General features: G+C 44.0%; 1 long non-coding RNA gene across 1 annotated transcript in view; it reads left to right on the top strand.

Annotated features, from left to right (window-relative positions):
- Positions 1 to 23,776, top strand: part of LOC137327725 (uncharacterized) — a 121,241-nt gene continuing 97,465 nt past the window's right edge. Inside the window, exons 1-2 of the long non-coding RNA XR_010964531.1 lie at positions 1 to 477; positions 4,995 to 5,265. This is a non-coding gene — a long non-coding RNA (uncharacterized lncRNA). The remainder of the gene's footprint in view (positions 478 to 4,994; positions 5,266 to 23,776) is intronic.

Genomic DNA, 23,776 nt, shown 5'->3' with positions numbered 1-23,776 from the left:
GCTGCATTTACAAAATAAATCATAAACTAGTCAGATGAAGAATGAAGGAAATACAACGAGATTCTAGCTAGACTTGAACTTGCACTTTCTGAAAACTTGTTTTGCGGCACCGAATACCAACCTAAATTCAGCCGGAAGTACAGACTTTCCTTCTGTTAAGGAAAGAAAGGTCAAGGGGGAGTAATAAGTGAATTATTGTTACATTTTCGTGTTTAAACGAACTAAATGAATTCAATTGCACTTTGAGAACATAGATAGTAGTCGATGAAATGAAAATTTATGTATGCACATATATTGAAGGATGGCTATAAGCGTTTTCTTCCTGAAATGCAAGATATTTAAAGCAACATGAGCACACGAATACAATCCCTCGCCCTGAAAGGCGTACGTTGTGGAAAATGTACTGTGAATTAACGATCATCCTCAAAACTAGATGTCCTAAATGATGGAGCAACGCACTAGTGATGAACTTAAAAGGTATGAAAGGGTTTTATTGTTCATCATTAGGGCGTCTTGGTCTGACAAATAGCGGAACAATGTAGTTCAGTTCCATGCTAACACGTTACTAGTGGGTGATGGACGTAGGTTTAAAACTGCCAGCTGTTGCGTGGAAAATTGACGGTCCATAGTGCAAACGCTTCCTGAATGACGTGTACTTGGCATACCGTGCTCCTGAGAGCCCCGCGTTCAGAATCCCAGTCAGCTCCGGTCTTAGTTACGACGATATCGTGTCTGTCACGTTAAATTGCTCTAGAATCTGTTTCTCTCTCGAACCGACAAGGTTGCAACTGTACATTTGGCCAGATGACTATCTGATGTTACAGTTTTCGTCAAATCTATCGATCTGTTTGAACTGACAGATTTTGAGAATCGGAGAGTTCAAATCAGAATAATAAATTTGCAAATGATTTTTCCGTGACCATGTTAACCGATCCACTGACTAACGTACTTATCCGACAGTATAGTAAATAAGACTTGCAGGAGATCATTATAGCAAACATTCGTTGCTGATTTAAATACGATTTCTGGTGGTTTTGTAGCAGTTAACTTCCAGCTGCAAACGTAACTTATCAAGTCACGAGCTATTACCCACGTGGTAGGGAAATTATTTCCCTGTTTTCTATTAGACTTTATCCACATCTGGAACATTGCTGAAATGCTGATTCCCATTGGTCGGATATGGCATTCCAATCTGTTTTTAAAAAAATCCTGTTTGTCAGAAAGAGCTTGTGAAACGCATTACCTGCTATAAGAAAGCATAAGTTCGTTCAGTTTAAGGAGGTGGTGTTTCTGTTGTTAGAACACAGTACTTTTAATCTATTTCAAACTTCCTGCAAAGTTCAAGCTGTAGAACTTTGAAATTTAAATTAAAGGAAGGCTAGTAATTACACAAATTAGAACATAAGTCAGCCCCATGGCAATATTTTTGGAAAACCATGCATTAACTGCTTTTGAAAAATTTGGTAACTCATCTGTTATTACCTTTGATAGGGTATGGCACAATACAATTCTAAAAAAGATTTCATCATATGGCATACTACTAAAGATTTGTATGTGGCTACTTAGTTTTCTCTCAAATTGCTCTATTTGTATTGTTATTGCTCCACCTCTAACTTTTGTTCAACTAACTCAGATTCCCTGGGACTCTGTTTCTTCTTCACATTATACAGATATGTTCATCCTTCAATCCTGTATATGCTTTTGCTGATGATTAAACTCAATAATCATCAACTCCCTTCAGATTAAACACCTTCAGTGCTCACCTCCAGTCATCTCACAAAGTAGTGGTTGAATTACTACATTGTATTTTACATGCTGCTCAGCTCAGCAATGAAAACATTGGAGCTGAAATTCTGGGGAAGACTTTTTGAGGAGAACTGGTGGGGTGGAAATTTTGCCTGGCCCACAGATGCGCCTTTGGACCAAAAACATTTGCATATTGTCAGTGGGTTCTTGTACCATTTTTGGCACAACTGGAATGCCTAGTTTTTTTTAAGAGTGCAGTGTTGTAACTGACCAATAGGAAACAACAGTTCAGCAATGTTCCAGATGTGAACAAAGCCTAATGGAGCAGAAGTGGGGCAAAGAGACTTCACTGCTGCACTTTCCTGCAGCGTAAGTGGATCCACAGGGCTATGGCAGGACAATAATAATGTACTAAATTGAGTATTTACTGGTTTTGCCATTTTTGAAATGCAGTCACAGGCTTTGCATTGCTGAAACTGACTTTTTAAATGTTAAATCCTCTCTGATGGCCCAGCACTGCTGGATGCCAGGGATCCTCTGGAGTGCTTTGCACCCAGAGCATAAATGGAGGAAAATATATCAAATGACTTATTTTGTTAATTTGCATGGGGTCACAATACACCCAACCATTTGTGGGCAGGCCACCATGGTCAGAATTTACGAAGGGGGGAAAACAGGGACAGGGATTCTATGTAACCGGGCCCACACCAAATTCTGCTCCAGCCCACCTGTGCACCATTGATGGTCCCAGGGTTGCAGATTTTGGGGCCATTGTTTCTTCAAAGGCACAGTTTCTTCAATGACTCACAAGTCTAATTAAATTTGATAGCTACAATCTTGGTCTTCCACTTTCTCCTTTGACCGCAAATGGAACTTCAACATCTCTTCCATTGCTAACGCTGCCTCCAAGAAGTTCAGTTTCCTCAACAAAATTTAACTTTCAATAAAGCCCAGGTCTGTCCAAGGCTTACATACTACTTTCATATCAGGAGAGGCTATTCAAATACTTTTCTTGTACTGCTGGACAAGATACAGGAGAAAAGCCTGTTGTCTGATACATGATCCTTTTCTCATTTCTAGCCTACAACCTATCTCCATTGCAGCCTTTTTTGTCTTTATTTTATCAATACAACTATAGTCAATGAAAATTCCTCTCTTGTTCCTTCTAAGCTTTAAAAATGCCCTCTTATACACTCTCTTTTTTCAACATCTCCATTTTTAATATTAAGACTCAACTGAGCTTCTTGGAGACACAATCTCCTACTCGTCCATTCTTTCATATAACCTGAAAACTTTGGAACTTCTTACCTCTCAGTCTTTCCTTCCTTCAACAATCTTTAGGTCTGTAAAACTAAAGTTTTAAACTCAAGGTGTTGTTCCCTAATTATTACTTTCTGATTTATGTTAGGGGTTATTTCATGAGGCATCACTGTCAGCTTGGAGTCTCACTAAGAAATTGCAGAATTGGGGCTACAGTGATTTAATCTGATTTCTTACCGATGGCCGCTTTTAGTGGGTTTCTATGCTAGCAGTGGAACCATGCCAAATTACCCCTCTTTTTACACTTTTAAAAGGCCTTTGCCCTTTACTTTAGTTCCTCAATTTAAAAAATATTGCCACAAAATTCAGTAATGGTCAGGCTTGATAGGTTTTTATATTATGAGACACCACTGTGTACAATATGTTAAGAAAGATACAAATGTTTTTAGTACTTTACTCCAATATCATTGTCTATCAATCTTAATTTTGCTAGTAATGCTCCAATATGATAGGAACATAGGAATATAGGAACAGGAGTAGGCCATTCAACCCCTCAAGCCTGTTCCGCCATTCAATGCGATCATGGCTGATCTGTTTCCTAACTTCATCCACCCGCTTTGGCTCCATATCCCTTAATACTCTCGGTTAACAAAAATCTATTGATCTCAGATTTAAAATTATTAATTGAGCTAGCATCTACTACTTTTTGTAGGAAAGAATTTCCACACTTCTATCACCCTTTTGTGTAAAAAAGTGTTTCCTAACTTCTCTCCTGAATGGCCTGGATCTGATTTTAAGATTATGTTCCCTTATCCTAGACTTCCCCACCATCGGATAAAAATTCTCTCTATCTACCGTATGAATTCCTTTCAAAATCCTAAAAACCACAATCAAATCACCCCTAAACCTTCTATATTCCATGGACTACAAGCCAAGTTTATGTAATCTCTCCTCATATTCTAACCCTTGGAGCCTCGGTAATATTCTGGTGGATCTATGCGGCATTCCTTCCAATGCCAATATATCCTTTCTAAGGTGCGGTGCCCAGAACTGTACACAGTACTCCAAATGTGGTCTAACCAGGGCTTTGTACAGCTGTAGCAAAACTTCCTCCTCTATATTGTAATCTTCTAGTTATAAAGACTAACATTCGATTAGCCTTTTTGATTATTTTTTGTACCTGACTACTACATCTTAGTGATTTGTGTAGTGATTTGTGTACATGGACCCCTAAATCTCTTTGGACCTCCACTGTTTCTAGCTTTTCACCATTTAAAAAATACTTGGATCTATCCCTTTTTGGTCTAAAATGGATGACCTCACACTTACGTGAGTTGAAATTCATCTGCCACAGTTTTGCCCACTCACTTAATCTATCAATGTCTCTTTGTAATTTAATGCTCCTGTTTACACTACTTACTATTCCACCAATCTTTGTGTCATCAGCAAACTTGGATATATGGCTCTCTAATGTGTTATCTAAGTCATTAATAAATATAGTGAATAGTTGAGGCCTCAGCACACACCCTTGTGGGACACCACTGGTCACCTCCTTCCAATTCGAGTACAAACCCATAATCCCTACTCTCTGTATTCTACTGCCTAACCACTCTCCTAACCAGATCAATAATTTGCCTACAATTCCATGAGTTTTAATTTTAGCTAACAATCTCTTATGTGGAACCTTATCAAATGCCTTCTGGAAGTCCATATAAACTACATCCATAGACAATCCCCTGTATACTACTTTAGTTACTTTCTCAAAAAATTCAAATCCATGTTGGCTGTCTCTATTCAGCTCAAATTTCTCTAAGTGATCAGTCATTCTTTCCTTAATTATAGATTCCAATAACTTCCCCACAACAGACGTTAGTCTAAGAGGTCTACAATAATGTCTTTTATACAATATACTGTGAAACAGTGGAAGTAACCATACTTTTTTTTAAACAAGATTTATTTGATTGTGGTCTTCCACTTTCTGCTCACAGTGAACAAGACAATAGGCATTGCGTGTACATGTAATACTCAAAGACATCAATGTGACTCAAGAAGGTTCGTAGCCATTCCTTGGACTCCACATGACAGACTTTGCTGCACCAGTTTGAAAAACAATTTACACAGGATTTTTTTTATATATGTACTGGATTCTAATCAATGTCTTAATAAGAAAACACAAGGGATAGAAGACAAAATTGCAAGATTAAACATCAATGAAAAGCCAACTGGGTAGTGACGCAAATCGATTCTATAGGAACCAAGGTAAGGATAATTGCTTTACACTTCATACTGTGTTTTAATCATGTTATTTTTAGTGGTTGCCTTGTCTGAATTGGCAATCCTATAATGTGGAGATTTGTATATGTGAGATAGCTACATGTGGAGATTTATAAAATGCATATTTATTTTGACGATACTGTGCTAAACTTTTACCGTGTCATTTAGTAAGTTGAAATATATTTGGCAGAGGGATAAATTACATTTCAAAGCTAGATTGTGAAAGAGATTATTATGTTACATGCTTTCTTTTATATTAGGTTTACTTCAAATGGCACATCAAATATATTCTTAAAAAATAACTTAACAGAGGATACTATTAGGAAGATAACAGAATAATTATGATAGACAAATGCAAACAGCAAAATACGTTAATTTTATGTAAATTCAGGCACCAACATGTTTACATGGAAAATATAATTTCAACATGATTGAACTATCTATGCTTCAAAACTGAATTTCACAATGGTGAAAGGATGAGAAAAAATTAATTTGATGGAAGAAATTATGCCATGTGATTTAGAAGATTTTTTTCTGTTATAATGTGATATGTCAATTGATATGTGTGTTAAAGTTGAAAGCCCTGAGATTCCTTTAGGGTTCCGCTGGTCTCCCACTGTAATTCTGCCAGAAGACAGGTGGAACCCCCAGGAAAATGGTAGATGGTAGAAATGCCAGGTAACAATCATTTCCTGGCATTTCCTCCTTCCCTTGTATGAGGTTGCACTTCCATTTACCCCTTATAAGTAAATGATGGCAAGGGGCAGTCAGGTGGTGGGTCACCTTACACTAGAAGTTCTTGCTCATTAGGCTCACTAAGGATCCAGGCTCACTCAGGACCCAGTGTATTGGCAGAGGCTGCTACCCCAAATGAGTTGAAGCATTCTAGCTTTCATAAATGCACATGTGGGCCCCACCGGCTGGGGTCCAGGCCACACGAGCAGATGATTTAAAAAAAACATTTATGGACAGGTTGACCCCCTTATCAAAGGGGTTGAGGGAACCATGGCATGGAACTCCTTGAGGGAGGGGCTGGGCAAACATTACCTTCCCATGGGCAGACAGACACTGGAACTTCTGGCAGCCATTGACAGGCAGGTGCTGGCGATGCACCCAATATGGCACTTATGCCTGCCTGTGCCACTGTAATTAAGTCCAAACTCTGCAAACTCCGGTGGAGGAAATTTATAATTTGTCTTCATATCAACAGCCACGGTACTTTAAAGCAGTTTATTCTACATGGAGTGCTTTGAGATATCTCTGAGAAATGTATTAAGACACTACATATAAGCCTATCTTTATCTATATTTTATTATTGTAAATTACTATCACTGTATATGATATTTGCTAGAGGGAAAATATCAATGCAGCAAATGTATCAACATATGAAAAATATTTTACAGAGATGGGGAATGAGTTGCACAATGTTTAACACAATAGGGTTAAATTTTCATCTTTTTTACTCCTGGCACAGAACTATGGTCATCAGGAGTATACATTGAGAATTCAAACCCATGCAATTTGCAGACCCATCATTTTCTACCTATTAACATTCCCACATAAATTCCCAATATGTGCTGCTGATACATGAAACTCTGCATTGGGAATGTTCAAAATGAAAAATGACCTCCAACATCTTTTACCATCTAGAATCTGAGTTCAAACTTAACTAGATACTGGAATAAAAGTTTCCTTTTTGTGGGCTGTAAAAATCCTACATGTAGTGTCAACCCAGCCCCTACAGATACACCGCACAAAACTGCTCACAGTTCAGCACTAAACTGATAATCTGACTGATACTGCATTTATATCATGGAAGTGCCTCCAATGGCACTCTTGTTGTCAAAGGCACTTTCATAGGATAAATAAAGTGGCATATTTGCCTCTGACAGCACAAAACACCACTTGTGAGGTAATTTAATTCCATGTCTCCACAGACAAAATGCAGCCAGTAATAAATACCATTGACCACCAATGGCAGTGCAAGTCATCACAGCTGCCATTTTTAAGCCCAGAGGCTGATATCACAACTCATTTACAAAGATCAGCAATATGGGTTCCAATATTGAGCAATGAATTAAACCTGCAAATGCAACTTGAAAGTAACTGCACATGCACAATCATATGTATGCAGAATTATTTCTAGGTTGCTGCCAGTGTTCTAAATTTGGGCACATCATGTAAAGCGCTTTGAAGCCAAAATCCATGAATTGGATTAGGGCAGTTACACCAGGATTCCATCTGCCGCTGCCCTCCAGTGCTAACCCGTCGGGAGTTTGCAGAATTTGGATCTAATTATGATGGGACAGGCAGGCATAAGTGCCATATCGGGTGCATTTCTGGCACCTGCCTGCCAATGGCTGCTGGAAGTTCTGGTGCTTGTCTGTTTAGGGAAGGAATTCAGAACAGGTCAGCAAGCACAGGGTTGATGGGTGAGTGGGACTTGGTGGAGGATAGGATACTGGCAGCTGAAGTTCAGGGTGGAGGGTGGAGGATTGGGGCCAACCAGCATTAAAATAGTCAAGTCCTCCAGTGACAAAGGCATAGATGAGAGTTTCAGCAGCAGATGGGCTGAGGCATGGGCAGAGACGGGTGATGCAGTGGAGGTGGAAGTAAGCGGCCTTTGTGATGTAAAGTATATGGGGTTGGAAGCTCAGATCGGAGTAAAATTGGGCCCTGAAGCCGCAAACATTCTGGTTCAACCTGAGACAATGTCCGGGGAGGGGGATGGAATCAATGGCAAGGATACAGAGTTTGTGGTGAGGGCCGAAGCTGATGGCTTGAGTTTTCCCATGTTTAACTGGTGGAAATTGTGGCTCATCACGAGAAGCAATCTGACAACACAGAAGCAGTGGAATTTAGTTATGTAACAGAGAAGATCAGGTGTGAAAAAAATTGTTTCTGTCAGTGATAAAGTATTTTCAGACCCAGTGCTGGAGCAAATTGAGGCCTCTGATCACTATAGGCTGAGATTATAGGCCTAGATTTTAACTGCGAGCAGGATTTCTCCTGAGGCAGAAAGAGGCCTGGCTGATTTTAAATCTTGCTAATCAACTTCCCACCTGTTCTGGACAGGCAGTCAGTAGGAAGCGACAGAAAATCACGCAGGCTGGACAGTGCTTATTGACACCAGCTAGGATCAGCTGCCGGTGGTCTCACGATCTGGAAGGACATGGTGAGTTTGCGGCAAAGGAGGCCTAAGCTTTTCTTGTGGGGCCTGGAGAAGCACTCCTGCTCCTCCTGGCCACACAAGGAAAGTAAAAAATGCTTACCTGTTTGGGCCTCTTCTGGCCCTAATCCTGCTCCCCATTGTCTTCACCTGTTGGAAAAGCTACTGCAGTTTGCCAGTTAAAATTGCAGTCAGATTCCGATGACGTCATTGGGACACGGCATGCAGATGTAAAATAGGACCCTGCCAGCTTGGGAATGGTCAGCTCCCAGTGCCTCGAGGGCAGGTAAGTAACCTGGATGATTTTAACTGCCCACACCCCCTCCGATGCTGTAAGGTAGGTAGGGTTGAAATCGCCTCATAGTTTATATTTCCTGATAGCAGAAACACTAGACAGCTAGTGGCTGCATTATGCAAGGGGACTCAATAATTTTAATGCTATCATTGAAAAATGTTAATTAAATGAAAGCCTTGTTATATTTTCTCCTATTTGTTGGGTCCTTTTTGTAGCATATATCATAACCAGTTCAAGAAAGCAAGCAGGTAACCTGCTGACAGACCATGGACAATGTTACTCTGTAATCTTCAATTAGAAGGTGAATAACTTTCTTAACCAGTACGTTTCTGGCCCAATGAGGAAGGAGGCATTGCTGGACTTGGTTCCAGGGAATGAGGCAGGCAAAGTGGAGCAAGTGACAGTGGGGGAGTGTTTAGGAAAACTCTCCAGTGGCTGGAGTCATACCTAGCACAAAGGAAGCTGGTCGTGATTGTTGGAGGCCAATCATCTCAGTCCCGGGACATTGCTGCAGGAGTTCCTCAGGGCAGTGTCCTAGGCCCAACCATCTTCAGCTGCTTCATCAATGACCTTCCCTCCATCATAAGGTCAGAAATGGGGATGTTCGCTGATGATTGCACAGTGTCCAGTTCCATTTGCAACCCCTCAGATAATGAAGCAGTCCGTGCCTGCATGCAGCAAGACCTGGACAACATCCAGGCTTGGGCTGATAAATGGCAAGTAATATTCGTGCCAAACAAGTACCAAGCAATGACCATCTCCAACAAGAGAGAGTCTAACCACCTTCCCTTGACACTCAACGGCATTACCATCGCCGAATTCCCCCACCGTCAACATCCTGGGGGGGGGGGGGTCACTATTGACCAGAAACTTAACTGGACCATCCACATAAACACTGTGGCTACAAGAGCAGGTCAGAGGCTGGATATTCTGCAGCAAGTAACTCACCAGACTCTCCAAAGCCTTTCCACCATCTATAAGGCACAAGTCAGGAGTGTGATGGAATACTCTCCACTTGCCTCGATGAGTGCAGTTCCAACAATACTCAAGAAGCTTGACACCATCCAGGACAAAGCAGCCCGCTTGATTGGCACCCCATCCACCACCCTAAACATTCACTCCCTTCACCACCGGCGCACTGTGGTTGCAGTGTGTACCATCCACAGGATGCACTGCAGCAACTCGCCAAGGCTTCTTCGACAGCACCTCCCAAACCCACGACCTCTACCACCTAGAAGGACAAGGGCAGCAGGCACATGGGAACAACACCACCTGCACGTTCCCCTCCAGGTCACACACCATCCTGACTTGGAAATATATCGCCGTTCCTTCATCGTCACTGGGTCAAAATCCTGGAACTCCCTTCCTAACAGCACTGTGGGAGAACCTTCACCACATGGACTGCAGCGGTTCAAGAAGGCGGCTCACCACCACCTTCTCAAGGGCAATTAGGGATGGGCAATAAATGCCGGCCTCGCCAGCGACGCCCACATCCCATGAACGAATAAAAAAAAGGAAGCAGTGACCATAGTATCATTAGGTTTAGAATTGCTATGGAAAAGGACACAGACCACTCTAAAGTAAAAATACTCAATTGCAGGTGGACCAACTTCAATGAGATGAGAACAGATCTGGCCCGGGTAAATTGGGATCAAAGATCGGCAAGCAAAACTGTAATTGAACAGTGGACAGCCTTTAAAGAGGAGATGGTTCGGGTACAGTCTAGGCACATTCCCACGAGGCAGAAAGGTAGGGCAACTAAAGCTAAAGCTCCCTGGATGAAAAAAAGAGATAGTGAGTAAGATAAAATGGAAAAAAGGGGTGTATGACAGATGTCAGGTTGATAACACAAGTGAGAACCAGGCAGAATATAGAAAGTTCAGAGGGGAAGTGAAAAAGAAAATAAGAGGGGCAAAGAGAGGGTATGAGAATCGACTGGTGGCCAACAAAAAAGGGAATTCACAAGACTTCTACAGGCATGTAAACAGTAAACGAGTAGTAAGAGGAGGGGTGGGGCCGATTAGGGACCATAAAGGAGATCCACTCATGCACTCATGGAGGCAGAGCGGATGGCCGAGGTACTAATTGAGTACTTTGCATCTGTCTTTACCAAGGAAGAAGATGCTGCCAGAGTCTCAGTAAAGGAAGATATAGTTGAGATACTGGATGGGCTAAAAATTGATAGAAAGGACGTACTTGAAAGGCTAGCTCTACGTAAAGTAGCTAAGTCACCCGGTCCAGGTGGGATGCATCCTATGTTGCTGAAGGAAGTAAGGGTGGAAATTGCGGAGGTACTGGCCATAATCTGCCAAACATCATTAGATATGGGGGTGGTGCCAGAGGACTGGAGAATTGCAAATGTTACACCCTTGTTCAAAAAAGGGTGTAAGGATAAACCCAGCAACTATAGGGCAGTCAGTTAATCTTAGTGGTTGGAAAACTTTTAGAAACGGTAATCCGGAACAGAATTAACAGTCACTTGGACGAATGTGGATTGATTAGGGAAAGCCAGCACAGATTTGTTAAAGGCAAATCGTGTTTAACTAACCTGATAGAGTTTCTTGATGAGGTAACAGAAAGGGCAATGCAGTTGATGTGGTGTATATGGACTTTCAAAAGGCGTTTGATAAAGTGCCTCATGGTAGGCTTATCATCAAGATTGTGCCCCATGGAATAAAGGGGGCAGTAGCAACATGGATACAGAATTGGCTAAGGGACAGGAAACAGTGAATAGTGGTGGGAGGTGTACAGTGGTGTTCCCCAGAGGTCAGTGCTGGGATCACTGCTTTTCTTGATATATATTAACGATTTGGACTTGGGTGTACAGGGCACAATTTCAAAATTTCCTGATGACACAAAACTTGGAAGTGTAGTAAACAGTGAGGAGGATAGTGATAGACTTCAAGAGGATATAGATAGGCTGGTGGCATGGGCGGACACGTGGCAGATGAAATTTAATGCAGAAAAATGCGAAGTGATACATTTCGGTAGGAAGAACGAGGAGAGGCAATATAAACTAGAGGGCACAATTCTAAAAGAGGTACAGGAACAGAAAGATCTTGGGGTATATGTGCACAAATCGTTGAAGTTGGCAGGGCAGGTTGAGAAAGCGGTTAAAAAGGCATACAGGATCCTGGGCTTTATAAATAGTGGCATAGAGTACAAAAGTATGAAAGTCATGATGAATCTTTATAAAACACTGGTTCGACCGCAACTGGAGTATTGTATCCAGTTCTGGGCACCGCACTTTAGGAAAGATGTGAAGGCCTTAGAGAGGGTGCAGAAGAGATTTACTAGAATGAATCCAGGGATGAGGGACTTTAGTTACGTGGATAGACTGGAGAAGCTGGGGTTGTTCTCCTTGGAACAGAGACGGTTATGAGGACATTTGATAGAGGTATTCAAAATCATGATGGGTCTAGACAGAGTAGATAGAGAGAAACTGTTCCCATTGGAGGAAGGGTCAAGAACCAGAGGACATAGAATTAAGGTGATTTGCAAAAGAACCAAAGGTGACATGAGGAAAAGCTTTTTTATACAGTGAGTGGTTAGGATCTGGAATGCACTGCCTGAGTGGGTAGTGGAGGCAGATTCAATCATGGCCTTCAAAAGGGAACTGGATAAGTATTTGAAAGGCAAAAAATTTGCAGGGCTATGGGGATAGGGTGGGGGAGTGGAACTAGCTGGATTGCTCTTGCATAAAGCCGTCGCGGACTCGATAGGCCAAATGGCCTCCTTCCGTGTTGTAACTTGAATGATTCTATAAGAATAGCCCAGTGTGACATTTACTCAATTTCCATTTTTCCCTGTGGCGAAGTGCCTGGCCTCCATTGTGGGAGCTTCTTCAGGACAGAACTGAAATCAATTCCTCAAAGTATAAAGAGTTCTGGGTTTGAAATCCATAACTTCTCATATTGTACCATGTGTTGAAATCACATGCCCGTCCCATTTTTTGCATTTGAACATTCTGTGATGTAATCAGCTTAGAGTTCTCGGAAATTGGTTATGTAGTCTCATAAGAAGCTCCAAAATTACCTTCTAGTTTGTTCATATGAAATTCATTGTTTCGGTATCTTAAACAGGTTAACATCTGCATTAAAATAACAGTCAACTTAGTTTCATATGGGTGTGTTAAGAAGTTTGCCAGTTATATTACACGTGATTTTAAACAATAGAGAGATGGGGCTTGATTTTACCGTCGGGTTTCCTGTGGGTTTCCAGCGGGGGGGGCCCCGAAAATCCCGATATCCAGTCACGTGACCGGATCGCGCCACGATCCCGCCCACTTCCGGGTTCCCCGATGACGTGCGGGGGTGCGTGCGTGGCCCCCGCTGGTGGGAATCCCGCAGGCAATTAAAGCCAGTGGGATGCCACTTGAGGTTATTTATTTTGCTTGTTTAGGTCATTAACTGACCTGATTAAGGGACTGTGTGTGATTTTGGGGAAACATGGAACTGTTTCACACACTGGGGGAAACAGTCCTAGTTGAACTGGACGTGTTGCAGCCGTCAGCCTGTGGCAGCTGCAAAGGTCCATTTGACAGGTCGGGGGGGGGGAGACCCTCACCCATTGCAGTAGGCCGCTCTGCCACTTGGGACAAAGTGTGGCCTCCACCACCCACCTCCGGACGGTCACAGTCACCAACCTGCACACTCACCCCGGGGTCCGGAGACATGTGCCTACCTTGCGGACCCCCTCAGATGTACATATTGCGGATGGGGGCCGCCGTAGCTGCAGTCATGACCCCCTCGGAGGGCGAACAGCATCACCAGCCTCGCCATCCACGCCATCCACCTCTGACACGTGGAGCTCCACAACAGAGTGCTGTGACACATCCACCTGTACAGCAGGAGGGAGGGCTACCGCAGAGAGAGACGCGTCGCAGAGGGCACTACCCTCGCCACAGGGTCCACAGACCGAGGCGCAGCTCCCCGGACCTCTCCGAGCAGCAGTGCACATGGAGGCGCAGATTCACTCGACATGTAGTCGTGGACATCTGCAGCCTCTTTCATGCCGAGCTGCTCCTGGCTGGCCCCAGCACCATCTGCTTACCTGTCGCTGCCAAAGTCACCACTGCCCTCCACAACTTCTCCTCCGCATCCTTCCAGGGTGCAGCCGGGTACACCGCCGATGTCTCTCAGTCGTTTGCGTGGAAGAACCCTGCAAATACACCTGCACCTACTCTGCAGTAACACAATGGGTGGCATCAGTGGTGGATCCTCATAGTGATACCCAGGAGCGGGCATTATTGGACACAACAGACAGGATTCGGGGAGACATGGCAGTGGTGGTGCCAATATAATGTATGATGTTTGTTGCTCCGAAATTCAATATAGGTAACACCCATGGCAAACCCTCAGACACCCTTGTGCATCCCCTTCATGCTCACGACACGTTTGCCGTACGCTGCCTACTGCACATATGCGATGCATGCCCTGTGGCTGCAGCACAGGTGGTGGCAGGTTGAGTGAGGCTGGCCGTGAGGGAGATGCACGAGAGGGTGAGTATGGGATAGAGCCATGAGATTGTATGAGGATTGGGTTGCGTGTTCGTGGCGGGGTGAGTACTGGCGAGGTGAGTAGGTGCAGGTAAGATGAGGATGAGGTTTGAGTGGGTATGAGGGGTGATGTGACAGAGTAGTGTTGGCGGTGCCGAAGGAGATGTGGGGTGGGGGCAGTGTTGTGGCAGACGGAGTGTAGGGGAAAGACTACGTGTTCTCACTGTGGCTGACCTACTGAGGTCATTGGAGCGCCTCCTGCACTGTATGCAGGTGGGCGATATGTTGGTGGTGCAGATGACCCCCTCTGCCACCTCGAGCCAGTCCTTCTTGGTGGCAGAGGCAGGCCGCTTCCTCCCGCCCGCCGGGTGGAAGATCTCTGTCACCCCCTCCTCCTCACCCCATCTGATGATACCTGGGGTGAGGCCTCATTAAACTGGGAGCAGCCTTCCCCCTGGGCTGCCCCATGCTGTAATTTGTTCCATTGGTTGCAGCATCTGTCAGTGGAGGACTGCCCCTTTAACTAGAGAGCCTCCAGCTGACAGATCGTACTGCGCATGCGCAGCCCGCCCGACGCGCAGACCAGCAGCGCGGAGCCCGGAGGAGCAGGTAATTGAATCCCATTAGTGTGTTGCCTGCTACGATCGCGCGGGCAACCCACTAATTTCACCGGGCGCGTTGACCACGCTCCCGAAACCCAACCCGCCGGAAACCCGCAGGCCTGCTAAAATCAGGCCCATGATTTTAACCCTGCCTGCCTGGTGGAAACTGGGCAGGTGGGCAGTTAAAATTGCCTGTAGGACTTACCTGCTGAGGTCCTGCTATCTTCCCATGGGTTCCAATTTTAACCGGATCTTCTGAGCAGGCAAGAGGGACAAGTGCTGGAAACCAGCGGGATCCTTCCTCGATGCTGTCAGTGGATCCCTACTGCAATTTTAACTGGAGGCTTGCACATGGAATCTGTTGTGGCTTTCCCGCCAGGTTAACTTAGTGGGAAGAGGAGTCAGGGCCAGAAAAAGTTCAAAAAGGTAAGTGGTTTTACTTTATTTTACCTTCCTTGTTGGATCAGAAGGATCAGGAGTGTTCCTCTGGGACCCACAAGGAAAGCTTAGGCCTCCCCTTTGCCAGGCATTACCCCCTCCTCTGACTGTCAGGCCCTCCAAAATCCTCTCCAACCTCTTACCTGCGTGCCGGGGACCATTCTTTCGGTCTCATGCGGTGGCCTCCTGCCGCCAACATTGCGTTCCCACCCGTCGACTAGCTGCCGCTTCCCGATGATTTTGGGTGGGAGACTGACCTGAAGGGAGTCAAAAATCTCCCGGGCCTCATGCTGCTGAGATCGGGACTGTTTGCCATCCAACTTGGCCTCCGATCTCACATACTCTTGCCCCAAGTTAAAATCGGTGGTTACGTGTTTAGCCTAATAAAAATTGAATTGTTGTGAATATTTTGTTTAATTCAGTGTTTTATTGCAAACTAGTTGGGCAAGGCATTGTCCAATGAGCTTTGCCTGAGTGTCTTTCTCTTTACTACCTACTTGTGTCTCTACTATTCAATGTTTCTTTTAAATTCTCCCTCTCTTTCTGTTATGTCTAGCAAATTAATTTGCTAAACTGTCATTCATCTGATTTTTTTTTGTCATTCTCTATGGTCAGCCTACCAAAGTCTTGGGGGGAATTTTAACCCCCCAGACCGGCGGGAGAGGGGCAGTTAAATTCTTAAAAATGGGAAACCTGACCCCTACCCACCGTGAACACGCCTACATCCAGTTTAATCCGAGCAGGTTTGGGAGGGCGGGAGAGTAACACGCTCTTGAGAGACAGGTCAGTAATTAGAATATGTTATTGAGGCTGCGTGCCTCAGATTTTAGCAGCCATTTGGATTTAAAGGCTGTGGGCCGGGTTTCCTGGGGAACCCGGCAGCTGAAAGGAGATGAGAACTGCCGTATCCATCGGGTAAGTGCTTTACCAGCACTACTTGTGGGCCAGGAGCAGCAGCAGTGATTCCCCCTGCCCCCCAAGTTAACCAGCTGTGATCGACTTCCCTCCCCGTGAGTGGCCGACCCCCCTGCGATCCATGTCTCCCCCCCCACCCCCCGCGATTGGCCGACAACACTGAGATTCAATGCCCTCTCCCCACCCCCCAGCGCGATCGGCCGACCCCCCGGGATCCAATGTTTACCCCCCTCTGTTCTCATATTTCCATGAAATTGTTTATTCTCCCAACTGTCCATTTATTTTTACATTTCTATTTTATAAGAGCTGATCTATCCACACATACACACAACCAACACTCATTTAAGGTAGCCTCGCTTATTGGAATCTTATACAAAATAGGAAGCTTTTGAAAATGGCATAGTTTATCTTGCTAAAATTGAAAAATTCAGATCCATTTTTCCCTTTTTGTACAGGTGCAACAGAAAGAAAAAACTTTCTTGTATACAGCACCTAACTGTGGTCTCTAAGAAATATCCCAAAGTGCTTTATATATCATGTGGTGATATAAATCTTTGCGGCAACTACTTTGCACGCAGAGTTCCAAAACGATGAGATGAATGACTATTCCTCCTTGCAATGCTACTTTAAACAATTTTCACTTTATAGTTAGACTCTCATAATTTATATGATCATTCTATGTTTATGCATGTATGTTCACCAGCTCATGCTAACATAATGCAAAAAAATTAGATGGATAGAAGAATAAAACACTTCATAGAGATAAAAGACCCTGGACGTAAATTATCAGATTCAATTCAGATAAGCATTTTTGGATGTTCTGAAGTGTCTTAAAATATACCAAATATTTTCCTTTTGGAAAATTGAGGCTCTTGAACATAGTTAAGTTTTGAATAGATATGAGTACTATAATCATCTATTAACTGGCACTTTATAGTAAGCAGAGGAAAGAAAGTCAGATCCTATAGTAAACTTTTTAACATTTAGCTGCTAGCTTTTTATTTTGCATTTTACAGACAGATTATGTATACAATGACAAAGACAGAGGCAGGTATTTGGTGGGAGAACATTAAAATCCCAGTTACATTAAATTAGACATAAAAGGATGAGAGAAGGTTCTGTGCAGCAGGAAAATTATTTCTCATGTGTGTATATTGTTCTTTCTTATGCTTTCATTGGCAGAAATAACAAGAATAATGTACACGATTTTGTTAAAGCAGCTATTTATATATACATAGATAAAACAGTAGCTTTATAATGACTGAGGGTATTTATATTGTAAATAATGCTCTTTTTAGATGCATGTCATAGTTAATTAAAATGGCAATAGTGCTGTGACTGTTGGATAGGTAATGAGCAAAAAACGTTGAAAATCATCAAATAAAAAGGGTGTGGAATGAATAAGTTGTCCAACCAACAGTACCTCTATTGTACTGTTTTACAGCTTTGGAGTATCTATCACCTTCATGTTTCTGTTCACATCCACTAAATCCTGTTCAGCTGAACAAGCCAGACTATTATTTTTTTTGATGTAATATCTAAAGTCAACAAAAATATAAAATAACAGGGAACAATTACAAAGGTGATTTGTTTTAGATGAGAGTAAGTAGATATCATCTATTAACTTACACAAATTAGTCAGATAGCTGTTATCGCAAAATAATGTCCATTTTTCATGTAATTAGTTTTTACATTTAAATGTCTTGCAATGTAATAATTATTTGGCTTTTTAGAAAAAGTTTAGTTTTTGCAGTCCATAATGAACATTGATGTTATGTGCCAAAATAATCAAATGTCCCTGTCCAAAGTTTCTTTTTTCTAAAAAATGTGTAACAAATGTTGAAGTTGGGTTACATTTCAGTGAAATTGCTATTCTATGCATAAATATTTTGAAACCATTAAAACCTAATGTTTTCTCCATGTTTTTGCCAACTATGAGAGGAAAAAAGAAAGTAGTTGGCAACAATGCTTCTCAAATATTTGCTAAAGTGCAAAAATAGAGCCCTTTTTGTGCATGTTGTTGCTGTTAGTAGCAGCAAGAAAAGTTCACTCAGAAGTCACACAAGGTCAGGATATGCCTCTCACTGACAAAATGGTACAAATACCATTGAACTGAAGAACAAACTGGCAAATTGGTGTCCATAGAACCATAGAACCATAGAAAAGTGTCAGAATGACAATAGAAATATTTCAAACTGCCGTAGGCAATTTTGAAGAAATCGATGCTTGAAGTCTGTCTATTGTGCATTTGGTGGTGCACATTATTTCTAGCAACTTGTATCTTAAGGCAACTTGTTTCGACAAGAATGGTGTGATTTACTAGCCATAGTCTGTCTCAGAACTGTTCGTAGTATCACTTCATTGCAGCAAACTTGAAAGTACTTGTTTGGTGATAGGAATGGAAAAGTTTGATTCATCCTCTGTGATGGAATTCTGTACTGTTGCAAGGTACTGTATAGATGGGACTCCTCACTGGCCATCAGATTTGAGTAACAGGCAGCACTAACGCTGGAATTGGTTGAGAAGCCAGTGTTATTAGATCATTGTCAGATTTAATTAGGCAGTAGAGCAGTATATGTTCATTTTAAAAATGGTTTTACAGTTAAAAAAAACAGCTTTTGAAATACTGTAATCATGATTATGGTTCTAGGCAGGGCTACATGGAGAGAGCAGAATAGTGCAATTAATTTTGGATTGCTCTAACAAAAAGCTGGCAGAGACATGATGGCTTCCTTCTGTGCTTAAACCTTTGGATTTGTCCTGTTCTGTCTTGGTAGTTTATTTTTACAATTTTAGTGGGAGCTACTTCAATGTACTTTTAATTCTGTTTTTTGAAATGATCATTCATTTAGAAATGCTTCCCAATGACCAGGTATATTGCGCTATATATTCTTTGTGCCCAATTGTGATTATCATTGCAGCTTTAGAAAAGCTACCTCTGCTGCACTAATGGGGTCAATTTCAACTCACCCTGCCCGGTGGGGCGTCTTTAAAATAATTCCCACTATAATCATGCTGACCGCCATTTTAACTGCTCACTGCATTTAGGTGGCTGAGGCACCTGCCAGAAGCAGGCGGGTACCTCATGAATGCCTGCAAATCAAAATCTTAAGAGGTAATTAGGACACCAACATGATTATATTGGATGGGTCAGAAGCCAGCCCAGTGGCCAGCGTGCTGAGTAAAACCTCACAAGATTGGCTTCACGTACTGACTGACTCACTGGAAACACTACTTGACTCAGCTGCTGGTACTCAGGTCATAGGAATCTGTATGCTATTGTGCTGGGTGGAATTTCAAGAGATTTTTGAGCTTGGAGATTGCTTGCTTTTGTCTTTTTTGCCTTCCTCATCCTGATTAAGCTCCCACAGTTTATCAGAGGTGACATTTTTGCTTCATTGCATTGGATGGAGGAACAGTTGGAGGAGGAGGGAGAGTTGGAGGAAGATGAACGGCGGCAGCAGCCTCAATAGCCAGGATGAGCATCAGATAAGCCTGTTAGATAAGGCTGATCATAGAAAGCCTTACCCAGCCCACAGGGTCTATAAACTGAGTCACTTTCCTTGACATGACTGAGGAACACAGCACCAGGAGGCTCTGTTTCACCTGGCAGGCTGTCGCTAATCTATGCAACCTCCTGCAACTGGATCTGCTGTTTGTGGTTGAGGTGGCCACGCTCTGCCAGTGGCTGTCAAAGTCACCATCGCTCAACTTTTGCCTCAGGCTCCTTCCAGGCTATTACAGATCACCTGTATCTACCAGTCTGCAGTGCACAGCTGCATCAAGATGGTCACCAATGTTCAACATGCCAGGGCCAACCAATGCATGAGCTTTCCCTTGGATACCAACACTGAAAATGAGAGAGCACTGGGATTTGCAACAAGGGCTGGATTTCCTTTTGTATATGGCATTGTAGGCTGCACTCATGTTTTTTTGTTATTCATTCATGGGGTGTGAGCGTCGCTGGCAACGCCAGCATTTATTGCCCATCCCTAATTGCTCTTGAGAAGGTGGTGGTAAGCCGCCTTCTTGAACCACTGCAGTCCGTGTGGTGAAGGTTCTCCCACAATGCTATTAAGTAGGAAGTTCCAGGATTTTGACCCAGCGACCACGAAGGAACGGCAATATATATTTCCAAGTCAGGATGGTGTGTGACTTGGAGGGGAACATGCAAGTGGTGTTGTTCCCATGTGCCTATTGCCTTGTCCTTGTAGGTGGTAGAGGTCGCAGGTTGGGAAGGTGCTGTCAAGGAAGCCTTAGCGAGTTGCTGCAGTGCATCCTGTAGATGGTACACACTGCAGCCACGGTGCACCGGTGGTGAAGGGAGTGAATGTTTAGGTTGGTGGATGGGGTGCCAATCAAGCGGACTGCTTTGTCCTGGATGGTGTTGAGCTTCTTGAGTGTTGTTGGAGCTGCACTCATCCAGGCAAGTGGAGAGTATTCCATCACACTCCTGACTTGTGCCTTGTAGGTGGTGGAAAGGATTTGGGGAGTCAGGAGGTGAGTCACTCGCCACAGAATACCCAGCCTCTGGCCTGCTCTTGTGGTGACATTACTTATGTGGCTGGTCCAGTTAAGTTTCTGGTCAATAGTGACCCCCAGGATGTTGATGGTGGGGGATACAGCAATGGTAATGCCGTTGAATGTCATTGGGAGGTGGTTAGACTCTCTCTTGGTCATTGCCTGGCACTTGTCTGGTGCGACTGTTACTTGCCACTTATGAGCCCAAGCCTGGATGTTGTCCAGGCCTTGCTGCATGCAGGCATGGACTGCGTCATTATCTGAGGGGTTGCGAATGGAACTGAACAATGTGCAATCATCAGCGAACATCCCCATTTCTGATCTTATGATGGAGGGAAGGTCATTGATGAAGCAGCTAAAGATGGTTGGGCCTAGGACACTGCCCTGAGGAACTCCTGCAGCAATATCCTGGGGCTGAGGTGATTGGCCTCCAATAACCACCACCATCTTCCTTTGTGCTAGGTATGACTCCAGCCACTGGAGAATTTTCCCCCTGATTCCCATTGACTTCAATTTTACTAGGGCTCCTTGGTGCCACACTCGGTCAAATGCTGCCTTGATGTTAAGGGCAGTCACTCTCACCTCACCTCTGGAATTCAGCTCTTTTGTCCATGTTGGGACCAAGGCCTGTAATGAGGTCTGGAGCCAAGTGGTCCTGGCGGAACCCAAACTGAGTGTCAGTGAGCAGGTTATTGGTGAGTAAATGCCGCTCGATAGCACTATCGACGACACCTTCCACCACTTTGCTGATGATTGAGTGTGGACTGATGGGGCGGTAATTGGCCGGATTGGATTTGTCCTACTTTTTGTGGACAGGACATACCTGGGCAATTTTCCACATTGTCGGGTAGATGCCAGTGTTGTAGCTGTACTGGAACAGCTTGGCTAGAGGCACAGCTAGTTCTGGAGCACAAGCCTTCAGCACTACAGCCGGGATGTAGTCAGGGCCCATAGCCTTTGCTGTGTCCAGTGCACTCAGCCTTTTCTTGATATCACGTGGAGTGAATCGAATTGGCTGAAGATGGTTGCAAACGCTTCAGCCTTGTCATTTGCGCTCACGTGCTGGACTCTGCCATCATTGAGGATGGGGATGTTCACGGAGCCTCCTCCTCCCGTTAGTTGTTTAATTGTCCACCACCATTTACAACTGGATGTGACAGGACTGCAGAGCTTTGATCTGATCCATGGAATCACTTAGCTCTGTCTATAGCATGTTGCTTCCGCTGTTTAGCATGCATATCATCCTGTGTTGTAGCTTCACCGGGTTGGCACCTCATTTTTAGGTACACCAAGTGCTGTTCCTGGCATGCTCTTCTACACTCCTCATTGAACTGGGTTGATCCCCTGGCTTGTTGGTAATGGTAGAGTGAGGAATATGCTGGTTACAGATTTTGCTGGTATACAATTCTAGTGCTGCTGATGGCCCACAGCGCCTCATGGATGCCCAGTTTTGAGCTGCTAGATCTGCTCTAAATCTATCCCATTTAGCTCGGTGGTCATGCCACACAACACGTTGGATGGTGTCCTCAGTGTGAAGACGGGACTTCGTCTCCACAAGGACTGTGTGCTGGTCACTCCTACCAATACTGTCATGGACAGATGCATCTGCGACAGGTAGATTGGTGAGGACGAGGTCAAGTAAGTTTTTCCCTTGTGTTGGTTCGCTCACCACCTGCCGCAGGTCCAGTCTGGAAGCTATGTCCTTCAGGACTCGGCCAGTTCAGTCAGTAGTGGTGCTACCAAGCCACTCTTGGTGATGGACAATGAAGTCCCCAACCCCGAGTACATTCTGTGCCCTTGCTACCCTCAGTGCTTCCTCCAAGTGGTGCTCAACATTGAGGAGGACTGATTCATCAGCTGAGGGAGGGTGGTAGGTGGTAATCAGCAGGAGGTTTCCTTGCCCATGTTTGACCTGATGCCATGAGATTTCTATAGGCCTGGAGTCAATGTTGAGGACTCCCAGGGCCACTCCCTCCTGATAGGAACGTAGGAACAGGAGTAGGCCTTTCAGCCCCTCGAGCCTGCTGCTCCATTCAGTTAGATGATAGCTGATTTGTATTTTAATTCCATCTACCTGCCATGGTTCCCTAACCTTTAATAACTTTGCCTAACAAAAATCTACTAATCCCAGTTTTGAAATTTTCAATTAACCTAGCCTCAACAACTTTATGGGGAGAGAGTTCCAAATTCCCACTACCCTTTGTGTGAAGAAGTGCTTTCCGACATCAGCCCTGAACGGCTCTAATTTTAAGGTTATACTCTCTTGTTCTGGACTATTCCACCAGAGAAAATAGTTTCTCTCATGGCAGGTCAGGGTCAGGCTTGTAGACTGAGTGAAGGTGTTTAGCAAAGCAATCATCCAATCTGTGATTGGTCTCCCCAGTGTGGAGGAGACCACATTGTGTGCAACAAATGCAGTATACTAAATTGAAAGAAGTACAAGTAAATTGCTGTTTCACCTGGAAAAAGTGTTTGGGACCCTGGACGGTGGGAAGGGAGGAGGTGAAAGGGCAGGTGTTGCATCTCCTGTGCTTGTGTTGTGGGTGATGGAAGAGTGGACCAGGGTGTTGGGGAGGGCGTGGTCCCTTCGGAATGCTGAAATGGGTTTGGTGGTGGCATCGCACTGGAGGTGGCGGAAATGGCCTAGAATGTTGTATGTGGAGGCTGGTGGGGTAGAAGGTGAGGACAAGGGGGAACTCTATCATGGTTCTGGGAGGGGTGAAGGTGTGAGGGCAGAATTGTGGGAAACAGGACGAACACGGTTGAGGGCCCTGTCCCTTAGTCCTTGTTATTCTGAATGATTGCCAATATCCCTAACCTGTCTCTCTGCCAGTCCTTTTATTAAAACCAGGGACTCTCTTTGTTTTGATATAATATCCTCCGTCTGCCTATTCATTCCTTTAAGTAATCGCTTTAATTGCTTGTGCATTGTTTCATCATGTTCCCATTGTCTCTATGTGAGTTCACCTAAATCTCTTCCCGATTGCGCTTTGTAAAACTGTGTACCATTTCTCTTAACGTGACAAAAATCTACATACATTCAATTACATAAATCAGAA

The sequence above is a fragment of the Heptranchias perlo genome, chromosome 12, assembly GCF_035084215.1.
Source record: "Heptranchias perlo isolate sHepPer1 chromosome 12, sHepPer1.hap1, whole genome shotgun sequence".
Taxonomy (NCBI): Eukaryota; Metazoa; Chordata; class Chondrichthyes; order Hexanchiformes; family Hexanchidae; genus Heptranchias; species Heptranchias perlo.
This window is presented reverse-complemented; position numbering and strand designations above follow the sequence as displayed.